General features: G+C 48.9%; 1 protein-coding gene across 3 annotated transcripts in view; it reads left to right on the plus strand.

Moving 5' to 3' along the window:
* The window catches only part of Tmtc3 (Transmembrane O-mannosyltransferase targeting cadherins 3), a 789094-nt gene that overhangs the window by 329865 nt on the left and 445604 nt on the right, over positions 1 to 13625 (plus strand). The window lies entirely within an intron of this gene.

The following is a 13625-nucleotide window of genomic DNA, read 5'->3' on the forward strand; positions in this document are numbered from 1 at the left end:
TCATTGACAATCTAATCGGGCGGCAACTGTTACCCGGCGCTGAAACTGTTTTCTCTGAAGGGCGCCGCATTGGTGGATCCGACTCGGACGATGAGGACCCCAGGCGGGCAACGTGACGGAACATGAGAGGTTTCTTCTGCCGTAGTTGATGCGGCCATTCCTGCGATATTATCCACTGCTTCTAAGTGGACGAACGGTGATCTCCAGAAAAGCCTTGGCATATTTCCCTACTTAAGCTTTGCTGCTTACAGGGACTTTTCACCTGTTGAGTTGTTCAAGATCTTTTTTGACGAAGCCGTCGTGGAGCTGCTAGACGAACAAACAAGAAAGTATGCGTTATTTTTCAATATGCCCGATCCGGAGGTTACCAAAGAAGAATTGGGCTTTCTTGGAGTGCTCGTTTTGTCCGGCTAAAACCGCTTGCCAGGGAAAAAGTGCTATTGGGACAGCGGCTTGGATATGAGCAACACGATGGCCTACGAAGCTATGCGAGGAAATCGCTTCCTACAGATAATACGATGGCACTATTGATGGCACTATTGAAAGCAAGGTTTCTGGAGCACTTTCAACCTGTGCGTCACGTGAGCTATGACGAAAGTATGATTGAGTATTATGGTCGTAATGGCTGTAAACAGTTTATACGCGGAAAGCCTATCCGCTTAGGGTATAAAGTATGGTGCCTAAATGCCACGAACGGATACCTTGTAAACTTCAAAGTTTATCAAGGCAAGCAGGGGATCCCGGAACATCTGAAAAAATATGAAAAGAACTTCGGAAAAGCAGCGGCGCCACTTCTTAACATGGTGGATGGACTCGCAGCAGAGACGCACGACCTTCCTTTCTTTTTCTATTTGGATAATTTATTCACAGGCATGCCGCTACTCAGGCACCTCAAGGCACAGGGCTACGAAGGCACCGGGCACAGTGAAGCAGAACCGTGTTCCCAAAGAGTGCCTTATCGCTCGACCACAATTCGTCAAGCGCCAACCTCGTGGGCACGAAGAGCCCGTGCTGAGCGACAATGGGGTGATTGCTGTCCGCTGGATGGACAATTCTGTAGTAAGGATCGTAAGCACCATTCACGGTGTAGAGCCAATGTCATCTGCAGACAGGTACTCGTGTTCAGAAGAAGTAATGCACAAAGTATGACGACGCATGTGTATTCCATGATTTAAACCATATCACACTAAATAAGTGCTCGACTATTCGCAATGTATGTTTTTTTGCGATATTTCATAGCTTGAAATAAATGTTTTTCAATTCACGTATTTTGCTGTAGCGTAAGGGCCCAGTGTGACCATATGGTCACGGGATATATTTCAAAATCTAATTAGGCAAGAGTAATAATTTTTTGCATGTGAATTATTAGTACAAAGGTAAGTTAACATATTAGATTTATTTCAACATAGCAAGACAAAAAAGAAACCGGTCCCTAATGGGTTAAGCACCTCCAGGATAACAACTTCTTCTGTCCAATGCAACACGGCTTCAGAAAGGGATTTTCTTGCGATACGCAACTGATAGAGTTTGCTCACGATATCGCTTTTTCAATTAACAATGGTAACCAGGTTGACTGCATATTTTTGGATTTTCAGAAAGCTTTTGATTCTGTCGCACACAATTTATTACTGAAACTGTCTACCCTCAAAGTTCCACCCACCTTGCTGAAATGGCTCAAAGCGTACCTCGTTGGTAGAAAGCAACGCGTTATTCTTGAAGGCGCAAGTGCATCTGATATTGCAGTTTTATCGGGTGTTCCCCTGGGATCAGTTTTGGGCCCTCTTCTTTTTTTAATATTTATCAATGATTTAGTTGACCGGGTTTCCACTCGGGTCAGATTGTATGCTGACGGTTGTTGCATTTACCGTGGCGTCACATGTATAAGCGACTCTTATGAATTGCAAAGCGACCTCGACTCTGTCTTGGCATGGTGCAAAACATGGAACATGACAATAAATTTTTCAAAATGTAAAGTTCTGCAATTTACAAATAAAAGGCATCCATTACCTACCCAGTACTCTTTAGGCGACAGAAACTTATCATTTGTTAAGAATTACAAGTACTTGGGTGTTATCTTCGCAAACAACATTTCTCGGAACGACCACATAAACCATATTGCTGCCAAAGCTAGCCGTGTGTTAAACTTTCTAAAACGCAATTTCAAGCAGGCACCTGCTGATTTGAAGGAGACACTCTACTTGACAAACGTGTGTCCCATCTTAAAATATGGTTGTGTGACTTGACACCCTGAAACAAAAACACTTATCAGTGAATTGAACGAATTCGAAAACTAGCCGCAAGGTTTGTGTCCGCAAACTATGATTTCACCAAAAGCTCCTCTCAAATGTGCAAAAATTTGGGCTGGCCTTTATTGCAAGACAGACGCAAATGCCTTAGACTTAAGCTATTTTACAACATTTTTATAGGCACAACAGGTTTGTCTAAAGATTCATACATGAAAGCTCCCAGCTATATATCCTCCCGTTTAGATCATTCTTTAAAGGTTCAAGAATATCAGTGCTGTATAAATGTCTTTAAAAACTCATTTTTTCCCAAAACGGTGCATGACTGGAATAAATTGCCAGAAGAAGTTGTCTTAGCCTCACAATCTTCTTTTGAAAAATGCTCTGTCACGCGTTTTGTTGAATTAACTTTTGTTGAATTAATTTTTTTTGTGGTGTGTTGCTGTGCGTTTTAGAATTCTTTGTATACGCTTCTTCATATGACAATATTTACGTCTTTCTTGCTTTCATCATTATTTTGTTATCAGTTTGCTCAGTATTGGAATGCGTTGTATTTTTATTGTTTGTTGTTTGTTATTTACACAATGTCATCTGCATGACGATGTATGTTTTGCAACTGTATCCCCCCTACAAAAATGCCCTCAACGGGCGCTGTAGTTACCTGAATAAATAATTAATATGAATAAATTGTTCTCCCCTCTTCTTGTAGATATTGTAGAAATAAATCCACTACTCCGCGATATCGAAGAGAACACGTTCCTCCCGTCAACAACTTCCTTAGCGTGGATGAGTCGGACGATGGCATGGGCCAGCTACCCCTTTTTACACGCCCGACCCCAACTATTACAACGTTGAAAGAGGTATGAATGCTAAATAGGTGAGATTCGGTGAAATAAGATACCGTGGACGTAGCTGTTGGTTTGCAATTTCGTGAGCATTATACTACCTCTTTCCTAGGTAGGCTGGGATGAGGTGGCTTCTGTCTAACCTGCAGTGTTGTAAAATATCGCTGCCTTTTTCAGATCGAATAGAGAAAAGAATTGGAAACCAATATAAACACTAGTCGACGTTGATCAAAGACAATGCCTTCCTGAGTGACTTCAGCGTGGGAATAAGACTGCAGGGCCCACGGCCACCCTTGCATGAGGAGGAGCGTCGGACGGCTTAAACTTTTCGACTGCGCTATTTTCTGAATCAGCTGAGATTTTACAGCGAAGCTGTTATGGGCTACATTCCCCGCTATCGTGTCGGCCTGTAGAAAAAAATACTGAACATAGTGCAACGCCGGACAGACCCGCGGCGGAGTTGAAGCAGGCGTTAAACACTCCGCATATGTCGGCCCATCCCGAATATGGTACAATACCGGGCTGACCCGCGGTGGAGGTGGAAAGTGACGACGGCGTTAAACATGCCCCATACGTGAGCCGATCCGAAAGATGTTACAATACCGCACCGACCCGCGGCGAAAGTGGAAAGTGAAGCAGGCCTTAAACACTCCCCGTGCGCGAGCCGATCCCAAAGATAGTGCAATGCTGCGCTGACCGGCGGTGCAGGTGAAGCAGGCGTTAAGCACTCTTCAGACGTGAGCCGATAACAGATAGTGCAATGCTGCGCCGACCTGCGGTGCAGGTGAAGCAGCCGTTAAGGACTCCCCAGACGTGAGCCGATCCGATGCTGTGCCGACCTGCGGTGGAGATGAAGCAGGCGTTAAACACTCCCCATACGTGAGCCGATCCCAAAGATAGTGCAATGCTGCGCCGACGTGCGGGGGCGGTGAAGCAAGCGTTAAACACTTCCCAGACGTGAGCCGACCCCAAAGATAGCGCGATGCTGGGCCGACCTGTGGTACAGGTCAAGCAGGCGTTAAACACTCCCCGGACTTCAGCCGATACCAAAGATAGCGCGATGCTTCGCCGACCTGCGGTGGAGGTGAAGCAGGCGTTAAACACTCCCCAGACTTGAGCCGACCCCAAAGATAGTGCGATGCTTCGCCGACCTGCGGTGGAGGTGAAGCACGCGTTAAACACTCCCCAGACGTGAGCCGACCCCAAGATAGCGCGATGCTGCGCCGACCTGCGGTGGAGGTGAAGCAGGCGTTAAACACTCCCCAGACGTGAGCCGATCCCAAAAATAGTGCAGCGCTCCGCCGACCTGCGGTGCAGGTGAAGCAGGCGTTAAACACTCCCCGACGTCAGCCGATACCAAAGATAGCGCGACGCTGCGCCGACCTGCGGTGGAGGTGAAGCAGGCGTTAAACACTCCCCGACGTCAGCCGATCCCAAAAATAGTGCAGCGCTCCGCTGACCTGCGGTGGAGGTGAAGCAGGCGTTAAACACTCCCCGACGTCAGCCGATACCAAAGATAGCGCGATGCTGCGCCGACCTGCGGTGCAGGTGAAGCAGGCGTTAAACACTCCCCAGACTTGAGCCGATCCCAAAGATAGCGCGATGCTTCGCCGACCTGCGGTAGAGGTGAAGCAGGCGTTAAACACTCTTCAGACTTGAGCCGATCCCAAAGCTAGCGCGATGCTGCGCCGACTGGCGGCGGAGGTGAAGCAGGCCTTAAACACTCCCCAGACTTGAGCCGATCCAAAAGATAGTGCAATGCTGCGCCGATCTGCGGTGCAGGTGAAGCAGGTGTTAAATACTGCCCATACGTGAGCTGATCCCAAAGATAGCGCGATGCTGCGCCGACTTGCGGTGGAGGTGAAGCAGGCGTTAAACACTCCCCAGACTTGAGCCGAACCCAAAGATAGCGCGATGCTGCGCCGACCTGCGGTGGAGGTGAAGCAGACGTTAAACACTCCCCAGACGTGAGCCGATCCAAAACTAGTGCAATGCTGTGCCGACCTGCGGTGGAGGTGAAGCAGGCGTTAAACACTCCCTAGACGTGAGCCGATACCAAAGATAACGCGATGCTGCGCCGACCAGCGGTGGAGGTGAAGCAGGCGTTAAACACTCCCCAGACGTGAGCCGAACCCAAAGATAGTGCAATGCTCCGCCGACCTGCGGTGCAGGTGAAGCAAGCGTTAAAGACTCCCCAGACGTCAGCCGATACCAAAGATAGCGCGATGCTGCGCCGACCTGCGGTGCACGTGAAGCAGGCGTTAAACACTCCCCATACGTGAGGCGTTCCCGAAGTTAGCGCGATGCTGCGCCGACCTGCGGTGGAGGTAAAGCAGGCGTTAAACACTCCCCAGACTTGAGCCGATCCCAAAGATAGCGCGATGCTGCGCCGACCTGCGATGGAGGTGAAGTAGGCGTTAAGGACTCCCCAGACGTGAGCCGATCCCAAAGATAGCGCGATGCTGGGCCTACCTGCGGGGGAGCTGAAGCAGGCGTTAAACACTCCCCAAATGTTAGCCGATATCAAAGATAGTGCGATGCTGCACCGACCTGCGGTGGAGAAGAAGCAAGCGTTACACACTCCCCAGACATGAGCCGATACCAAAAATAGCGTTATGCTGCGCCGACCTGCGGTGGAGGCGAAGGAGGCGTGAAACACTCCCCAGACGTAGGCCATTCCAAAGATATTGCAATACTAGGCCCACCCGCGGCGGAGGTGAAGCAGGTGTTAAGAGCTCCCCATACGTGGGCCCGTCCCGAAGACTCCGAAGGGCGCGTTGTAAGTTCGTGAGTCCAAAGGGGTATGGGCCATTGATCTTCGACCCTTTCTTCACTATCACCAGGATCGGTCCACATGATGATTTTTTCTGTTAACAGACGCCCAAAAAAACTACACAAGTTATTCATGCATTGCGTTCGCTTGTACAAGGCGGCAAAATGTTGACCGCCAAGTAGATTGATTTGTCGGCGCTTTAGGATTGTGTATGAGGAGTGGTGGCGTGGGTTGATAGAGGGGGGGGGGGGGGCTTAACTTCGGGGCGGGGGGGGGGCCGGGCCCCCCGACCCTTGGGTACGTGCCTGGTGACAAGTTCGGTCTGCCGACCACTTCGGAGTTCCGTGGTGAGGACGGGGATCGCTGACCTCCACCAGAAATGTTACGTGTGGAAAGACACAGACGAAAGATGCTATTTACACGCTATTTTCACTGGAGCCAGGCAGCCAGGCTGACACTCGCTCGTGGCGAGGGCACCGACCAACTTCTTCGTCGTTCTCGTGGCGGCTCGTCTCTTGAGCATCGCTCCATGATATCGTAATAATATGATTCGATTTCTCTTGCAAGTAATGTCCTCCTCTCTGAATAACAAGCTCAAGGACTAGAATTGTGTTATTGGAAATTTATAAAAATTCCATAAAAGCTTAAGATAATCGCCCCGTATTCAACAACAGCTTGGCACGCGAACGGTGAAGAAGCTCATCATCATCATCATCATCATCGTGCAGAAGTTGCCGGTTGAGCGACACCGGTCGCGGGTGTCGCTACCGCCACGCTTGCTGCATGAAAAGCCGCCATCGACGTAATCGAAAAGGTCTTGGGAAGCGCGCTTGCCGAAATAAAAACGCAGAGGCTGGCCGATACATAAAGGTGCTCTACGAAAGGCTCGGCCGTTCTCGCGAGGCGCTGCAAATTTTTCAAGACAAAAGCTTGTCGATAGTATCAGGGAGAGAGGATCCGTTTTGCTCTATTTCAACGTCGTTTTTCCGTTCACAAAGATGGCACACGTCGCGCATGCCTCCGGCTGTGCATTAGCGGAATGAAAGGGCGCTCCTTGCAGTCGGCGTGACACTTGCACTGAAAGCGGGCGGAACCGTCTGCACGCAATGACATGAAATGCGCTATAGGCAGAGAAAGTGGCGCGAGTTTGTGGGAGCAGGGAGCGCTAGGTTAACTTTTTGATGCATCAGAACTTATCCTGGCACTGACAACAGTAACGCAGATCTTGCAAACATGAATGACGTGTGAGTCGTCCATCGACCCAGACCACATTTTTCCAGCAAGCAGGCATTAGTCACTAGCGTTCCAGATGTGACAACCCGGTGAACTTCGGGCGTGTTGCTGCGACGTTTTATTGCGTACCGATATTACGAACTTATGAACTACATTGCAGAGAAGAGAGTGCGTTGAAATAATTGCAGGAGATTGGCCTGGGAAAATCGACGGCCCACAGTGGAAGGAAGATTGCGTGTGCGTTGACTGGCACGACATTAGCTTGCCTTCTCGCAACTTTAAATATATCGCAACGAGGCTGCATTCCTTGCACCTGCATTGTCCAATAAAGCCCTAAGCAACGTTGTTGCGCGGACAGGCAGTATAAGACCGAATCCCGTAAGCGGCTGGCTTTTCCGTCGGTGAGACCCACAATTCTTGCAAAGCGTTCTCTAGCTTGCAGCTGTGCCGGGTGGCCGGCACTGCGCTGATAGAACGGGCGCCGGTCAGCGAGTTGGTGCGCGAAGGGGCACCACGTACTCTCCTGCTTTCTCCCACATACCTAGCCCAACGAACTTCTCTTTTCTTCTTTCTTACCTTTTGCGTTTAGGTCGCCTGACTTAACGGCTGAATGAGAAGCTCGACAGAAATAGTGATTCCACGGAGCCTCCAAAAGAATGTTTCGGCACGGAACACATCTTGCAAAAGTCAAGTTCAGAAGCGCAAGCTTGCGTTTCTGCCCACAGGTTGCCAGCACATACCAGTCGTGTTGTATCGCTAGCCCGTAGGCGTTATTAATTTTTCCAGGTTCAGGTTCGGTTCGGACTCGGTTCCGGGCTCGGTTCCAGCCTCGTTTCCATTCGGGTTTGGTTGGACATCCAGTGTTCGCCAGAGTTGTACAGTTCTTGCCAACCTGTACAACTCTGGCGGTTCGATGACAACTTCTCCCGCCGGTGAGAGCCGAGCCTCTCCAAATGGCTTTCCTCCCGTCAAATTACTCTGGTGTTGGTGTGTGTGCAGTGCATCTATAGACCTGGGAGCGTCTGCCTTATGGCAGTGCCGGTGGATATGGCACAACTGTCCGAATCTGGATATACCACAAGCTGCGAGTTGTCTTTCCTTCCAATTTCATTTTCCATTCGTATCGTGTCATTGCACTTTAGATTCAAAACAATATCTTTGAACAGCTTGTTTGAACACGTTTGAAAAAAAAAAAAAGAAACACGGGCACCTCCTGGGTATAAGAGATAAATACACGACTTTTTTTTTCTCATTTTGACTAGCCATGTGTGGTCTCTTCACTGAATCGCTCACATGTGCCTCCGCCGCATTGCAGAACTGCCAAGTTCGTATAGTGAACGCGATAGTGCACTGAGTGGTGTGCTGGCGAACATGCACAGTTGTGTGATGGCTTCGTTTGTCCAATCGTGTCACTTGTTAAAAGCAGTCGGTAGTCAGAAATATGGCGAAGTGATTTGAAGGAGTGAAGTTGTACGTCTCTCAGGCGCGTTAATCGCACGATGTGAGCCATGTGATTGCTGGTCGCGCAAGTTTTCAATATCGCAAATCCATACTGCTAGTGTTTATATTTTTACGGTTTCTGCACGTGCAGGCCTTAGTGTTTCGTGTATATATATATATATATATATATATATATTATATTGCCGAAGCGGCTGATTGCGCAGGGTTGCTGCTCTGGTAATTCGGCAACTTTCACCTCACTTCTGACTTTTTTTTTCAGTTTTCTTTTTTTACTGGCAGCAGTCCGAGGCTCACCGTCGATGCCCGCCACTATACTCATTTCAAACCAGGTGACGACTATCAGGAGGGGCCATACTTTTCTGAGAAAATCAGACGCTTTTGTAATTAGTTTTTACTTATTTGTACGCACACGCGCAGTTACATTGCTTTTTATTATTATTATTACGGCCACGCCGTGTGCTTATCTTTTGCTGATTGCTGCGATAGGATTTTGCTGACCCGCCGCGGTTGCTCAGTGGCTATGGTGTTAGGCTGCTGAGCACGAGGTCGCGGGATCGAATCCCGGCCACGGCGGCCGCATTTCGATGGGGGCGAAATGCGAAAACACCCGTGTACTTAGATTTAGGTGCACGTTAAAGAACCCCAGGTGGTCAAAATTTCCGGAGTCCTTCACTACGGCGTGCCTCATAATCAGAAAGTGGTTTTGGCACGTAAAACCCCATAATTTTTTAGGATTTTGCTGTAAATGTTCAGTTTCATTTTAATCATTGTATGCAGCTCCTTTACCCTCGAAGCCCTCATTGTTTCTCAATCAGCGCTCAGCTAGAATAATGCAAAAATAATACACAGGAGGCGTTGGAAGTGTAGTGCTGGAACCGCGCGTGTGTTTAGCTAGTAGCGCTTGGGATATTGGCTCTCGGCGCCTTCATAACTCCGTGGTGCGCGCATATTGCCCGTCGTGCATTGATCCGGCCAGTCGACACCTCTGGGGAACTCGGGCGTTCGCTACCAGGGGTGGGGGCATCGATCGGGGAGGATTGCTGCGAAAACTTTGCATATCAGAGAAGCGTTCCTTGCGTGGCCGCCAGACAGATGCGTTCACTTCGCTCGTTACCACCGCAGGCTGTCAGGAAGGACGCAGGATATATATGCGACGCACTGTCGCAAGCTTCTCCAGCCTGCATGCGGAAAACTCTTGCAGCAGGGCGAGAAGAATGGCGTCGATACGGGGACGGTGCCTGGCAAGGCGGCAGTGACTGGCGCTGGTGCCGCGTAGATAAAATTTCGCTCAGATGCCTGCTCGTCGAGCGGCTTTTGCGTTCTTCTTCCTCCGTTCTGGATAAGCCTTACAGGTAGGTGGTTCTTCCTCCGAGTTCTCGTATCAACGCTGTGCACGGTTGAGTACCATGTAGTAAGGAAAAAACGGGACACCCCCGACAATCCCAGCTCCATAGCGAAAAGTTTGGCGCAGTCACTTAGATTTCTCGCTTGGGTTCTATAGAGCGAACGGTTATTAGGGGCGCCGATTGATGAAACTGCCCGAGTCGTCTGTCGCGGCGTTCCTGCTCGCCGCAAAATGCGATACACAGGGTACAGGGTGTTTGTGCAATACTGCGTGCGAAACAATAGTAATAATGACTTAAATAAAGAGGGTGGGTATCTGATCTCCGGCTCAATAAACAAACATCGCGCATATTGGCACGTTCTCGTGACGTTGAAGGCGCTGCGAAAGGCGCGATGTAAGAAGTTGACTCCTTATGGAGCGAACTTCCAACCAGGAGAACAGCCTACACTCAATGCACAGCACAGCAGCACAGCACAGTCGTTGGCAGTCGAAATGTACACGAGCGCAAGGGCGTCGTCTATTTGTGTACACGACCCGTTGTGGTTTCTAGCTTAATAGGTGTCGTGCCTTCTTCCAGCTACAACGTTCTTCCCGTCGCTCACGCTGCGAGGCACTGTCCTAAAGGCTCCATCCAGTGAACAGCCACTGAACAGCAGCTGCTCAGCGCCGCCTGCGGCGAGCGGCGCGACACTGGGAAGGTGGGAGGAACGCCCAATTTAAACGACGAGCACATGTCGCCGAAAGCGGCACGCATATCCGTCATTTGCCGTTTTTTGTGTACATGAAGGCGCAAGCGTCGTGGGCCTCGGTGATGACGTAAATACTTTTTGCGGGTTCAGAGATATTAAAAGAAAAGGAGAGTACTTTCATTCTGCTGCGTTAACCAGCGGAGACAAGCTGTACGCTACTTCAATTGTTCTTTCCGCAAAAGAAGTGAACGGCCTGGACGTTCACGCCAAGTGTCATTCGCAGCAGGGAAAACAACTCTACGAAGTCATCCTGCACATGAATAAAGCCTATTGTGACACTAACAATGAGGTCACTAAACTGGAACCCTGAAAACGTTGTGTTTCTGATAGCTTGACCGATATTTAATGGACGCCTGACTGTTGGTGATGGATGCGTCGTTTCGCCGCGCCCTATTATTTGAAACCCATGTTACATTGTTACTTTAGCTCGTCATACAGCTCGATCTTGACTGGGTACATCTGCATGGTCGCATTGCACGGCGATTTTGCTCGGTCGGCGCTAAGTCGATCGTGATCCGCGCATCGAGCTCGAGCTTAACGATTGCGATCGCAGGCTGTCGTCAGCACCGTCATGCCGAGGGAGCTAGCTTAACTCGATTCGAATTGTTAGACCATGTAGCAGTGACCATGCTTGATCGAAAGAAATTGAGAAATGTTATCCGGTCGAGCGCGATCTTGACTGAAAGTGACTGTGTGACACCATGATGTTCTAATGTTCTCTGCCCTTGGTCGTCTGGCACGGCGCCAAACGAAAGCCTTTGCGGTCTTGAAGCAGTCGTGAGCGGTCTGTTGTGGCTCACTGTTGAACACAGAAGTGGGACCTATTTGCGGACGCAGTCGGCGCAACTACGAGTCGCTTCGCGCGGCAGTTAGTGACACAAACGAGCCCTTGTTTATCAGGTCATTTTATTCGTCAGATAACTCTCGTCAGATTGCGGCACTTTGTAAACATGCGCAATAAGCATCGGGTTGTTTCAGAATGATTTTCGATTGTGCTTTGTTCTCAGTTGACGAAATGATTAGACTATATCTTATTTGATTCGTTTGGGACCCATTCGCAGCCATCTGCAGTTGGAAAATTAGGTTTGTTAACCACGAGATCAGAACTTATATCACGCGAATGTTCGTTTTTCATCATGTACAGTAATAGAGGTTCATTATGCCCTTTTGGCAAGGTCTGACTTCGCTTGCGAATTCGTTTGCTTGCATATGGGCTTTGCTTCGCTTTGCCGCAAGCAAAACACGAGACTTGAAGAAAGGGTCGGTGCACGAAGTGGTGAACACATCAAGGTGCCCACTTTTGAAGTAATGTAACGTAGCAGAGTGTGGGTGTAGGCCAGTTGGTGATTCATGATTTTGGGAAGTTACCGCAAGCAAACCAAGAACGATACTTGAAGAAAAAGAAGACGCGACACGGCTGAAAATTTTTTAAATACTTTTAACATCACAAGCTCAAATATTATATGTGTGGACTGCAACGCACACAACGTAACATGGGGGAGTAATCACTGTGATGCGCCCGTGGGAATATTGTTCAGTGCGCCTCTGAAATATGCAGTCTGTCAGTATTAAACGATGGATCTGTGACACATATGCGTGGATATTGCTGCGCCAGTTGCACACAGCTAACACTGTGCTTTAATGACCTCGTTATCGACGCTGGATGAAAAGACGCAGAAACGCGGGAAGCGATCTCTTCCCAATCTTTATGTGACATCCACGATTGAAAGGTACTGCGAAAAGAGGATGCGCGGATACAGGAAACTGGCATTTTTTTCGTCAACGCTTGTCCAGTCGCGTGGATTATGAAGATGATATAGGGAAACTCACGTCAGCGATACAAGAAACAATGAAAACGTGTACGAAACGAGGGCCCATTTCTGATTAGTACACATCAGTTGATCTAGAATGTGAATATTTGAGAGCTGCAAGAAGATCGCAAAGCGGGAGCTTATCGGCCGAAGTGGACAATGCAATTCCTAGCAAGTCCACTCTGTCATGAATTGACGAGTACCAAAGTTATAGGGAAAAGAAATGGCGCGAATTCTGCGATACGTTGCCCCATTGGTGCCAATTCCTCGAGTATGGATGATTATGCGCGCTTTACGCGGCCCTGTTGTTCAGACACAACCCATTTCGTGCTCTCCCAATAGTCACGGCTACTTCAGAATTGTTAATTGCTGACGAATTCGGCGAACATATAACTAGCACCAGCGTTTCTGTCGCTTGTGCTGAGTTTCAATACTAGGCTAAAATGGCGAAACAAATAGTTGTTGCGTATTTCCAGTCATAGCATGTGCAGTTGGTCTATAATTCCCGAAGTGAACAAAGATGCGCGCTCCATATTCTGTTACATAAAGTGTCGTGGCCTCTCCCTGCGATCTGCAATTACCCCTGCCCTGCGCCAACCGATTCCAACTAGCGCCCGCGAATTTCCTAATTTCATCGCTCCACTTTGTCTTCTGCCGTCCTCGACTGCACCCTGCAGTGGACATAAAACAGGCGGATGATGATGATGATGATGATGATGATGATGATGATGATGATGGTGGTGGTGGTGGTGAAAGTGTCATGTCGGAAAAACGCAACTTCAACACATACGGATGTAACAAAAGACAAGGACGAGGGCTAACATTCTGAAGCAACTCGCCCAACTTTCTGCCTTGCTACATACACTATGTTGCAACTCATGGGGCGTAATGGTCGGATGGCAATTCTGGACTTACTCAATGACTGGAAAAAGGAGTGGGTCCCTGAACTCTCACCTATATTGACCTATATACCTATATTGAAGCCTCGTGAAACATCTCTTTCTCTTCAGTCTTTTCGTCCTGTGAATCTCACGAGATGTTTACGCAAAATCATGGAGAAAATGATTGAGGTGAGGATGTTCTCATGAAATCATGGGACCACAAAGTGGAAACTGGTTTCAAAGGTCAGGTCAAGCGCCTGGCAGATGCTGGTTACCCGATGCGT

This window comes from Dermacentor andersoni, chromosome 4, assembly GCF_023375885.2.
Source record: "Dermacentor andersoni chromosome 4, qqDerAnde1_hic_scaffold, whole genome shotgun sequence".
In the NCBI taxonomy this organism is placed as follows: Eukaryota; Metazoa; Arthropoda; class Arachnida; order Ixodida; family Ixodidae; genus Dermacentor; species Dermacentor andersoni.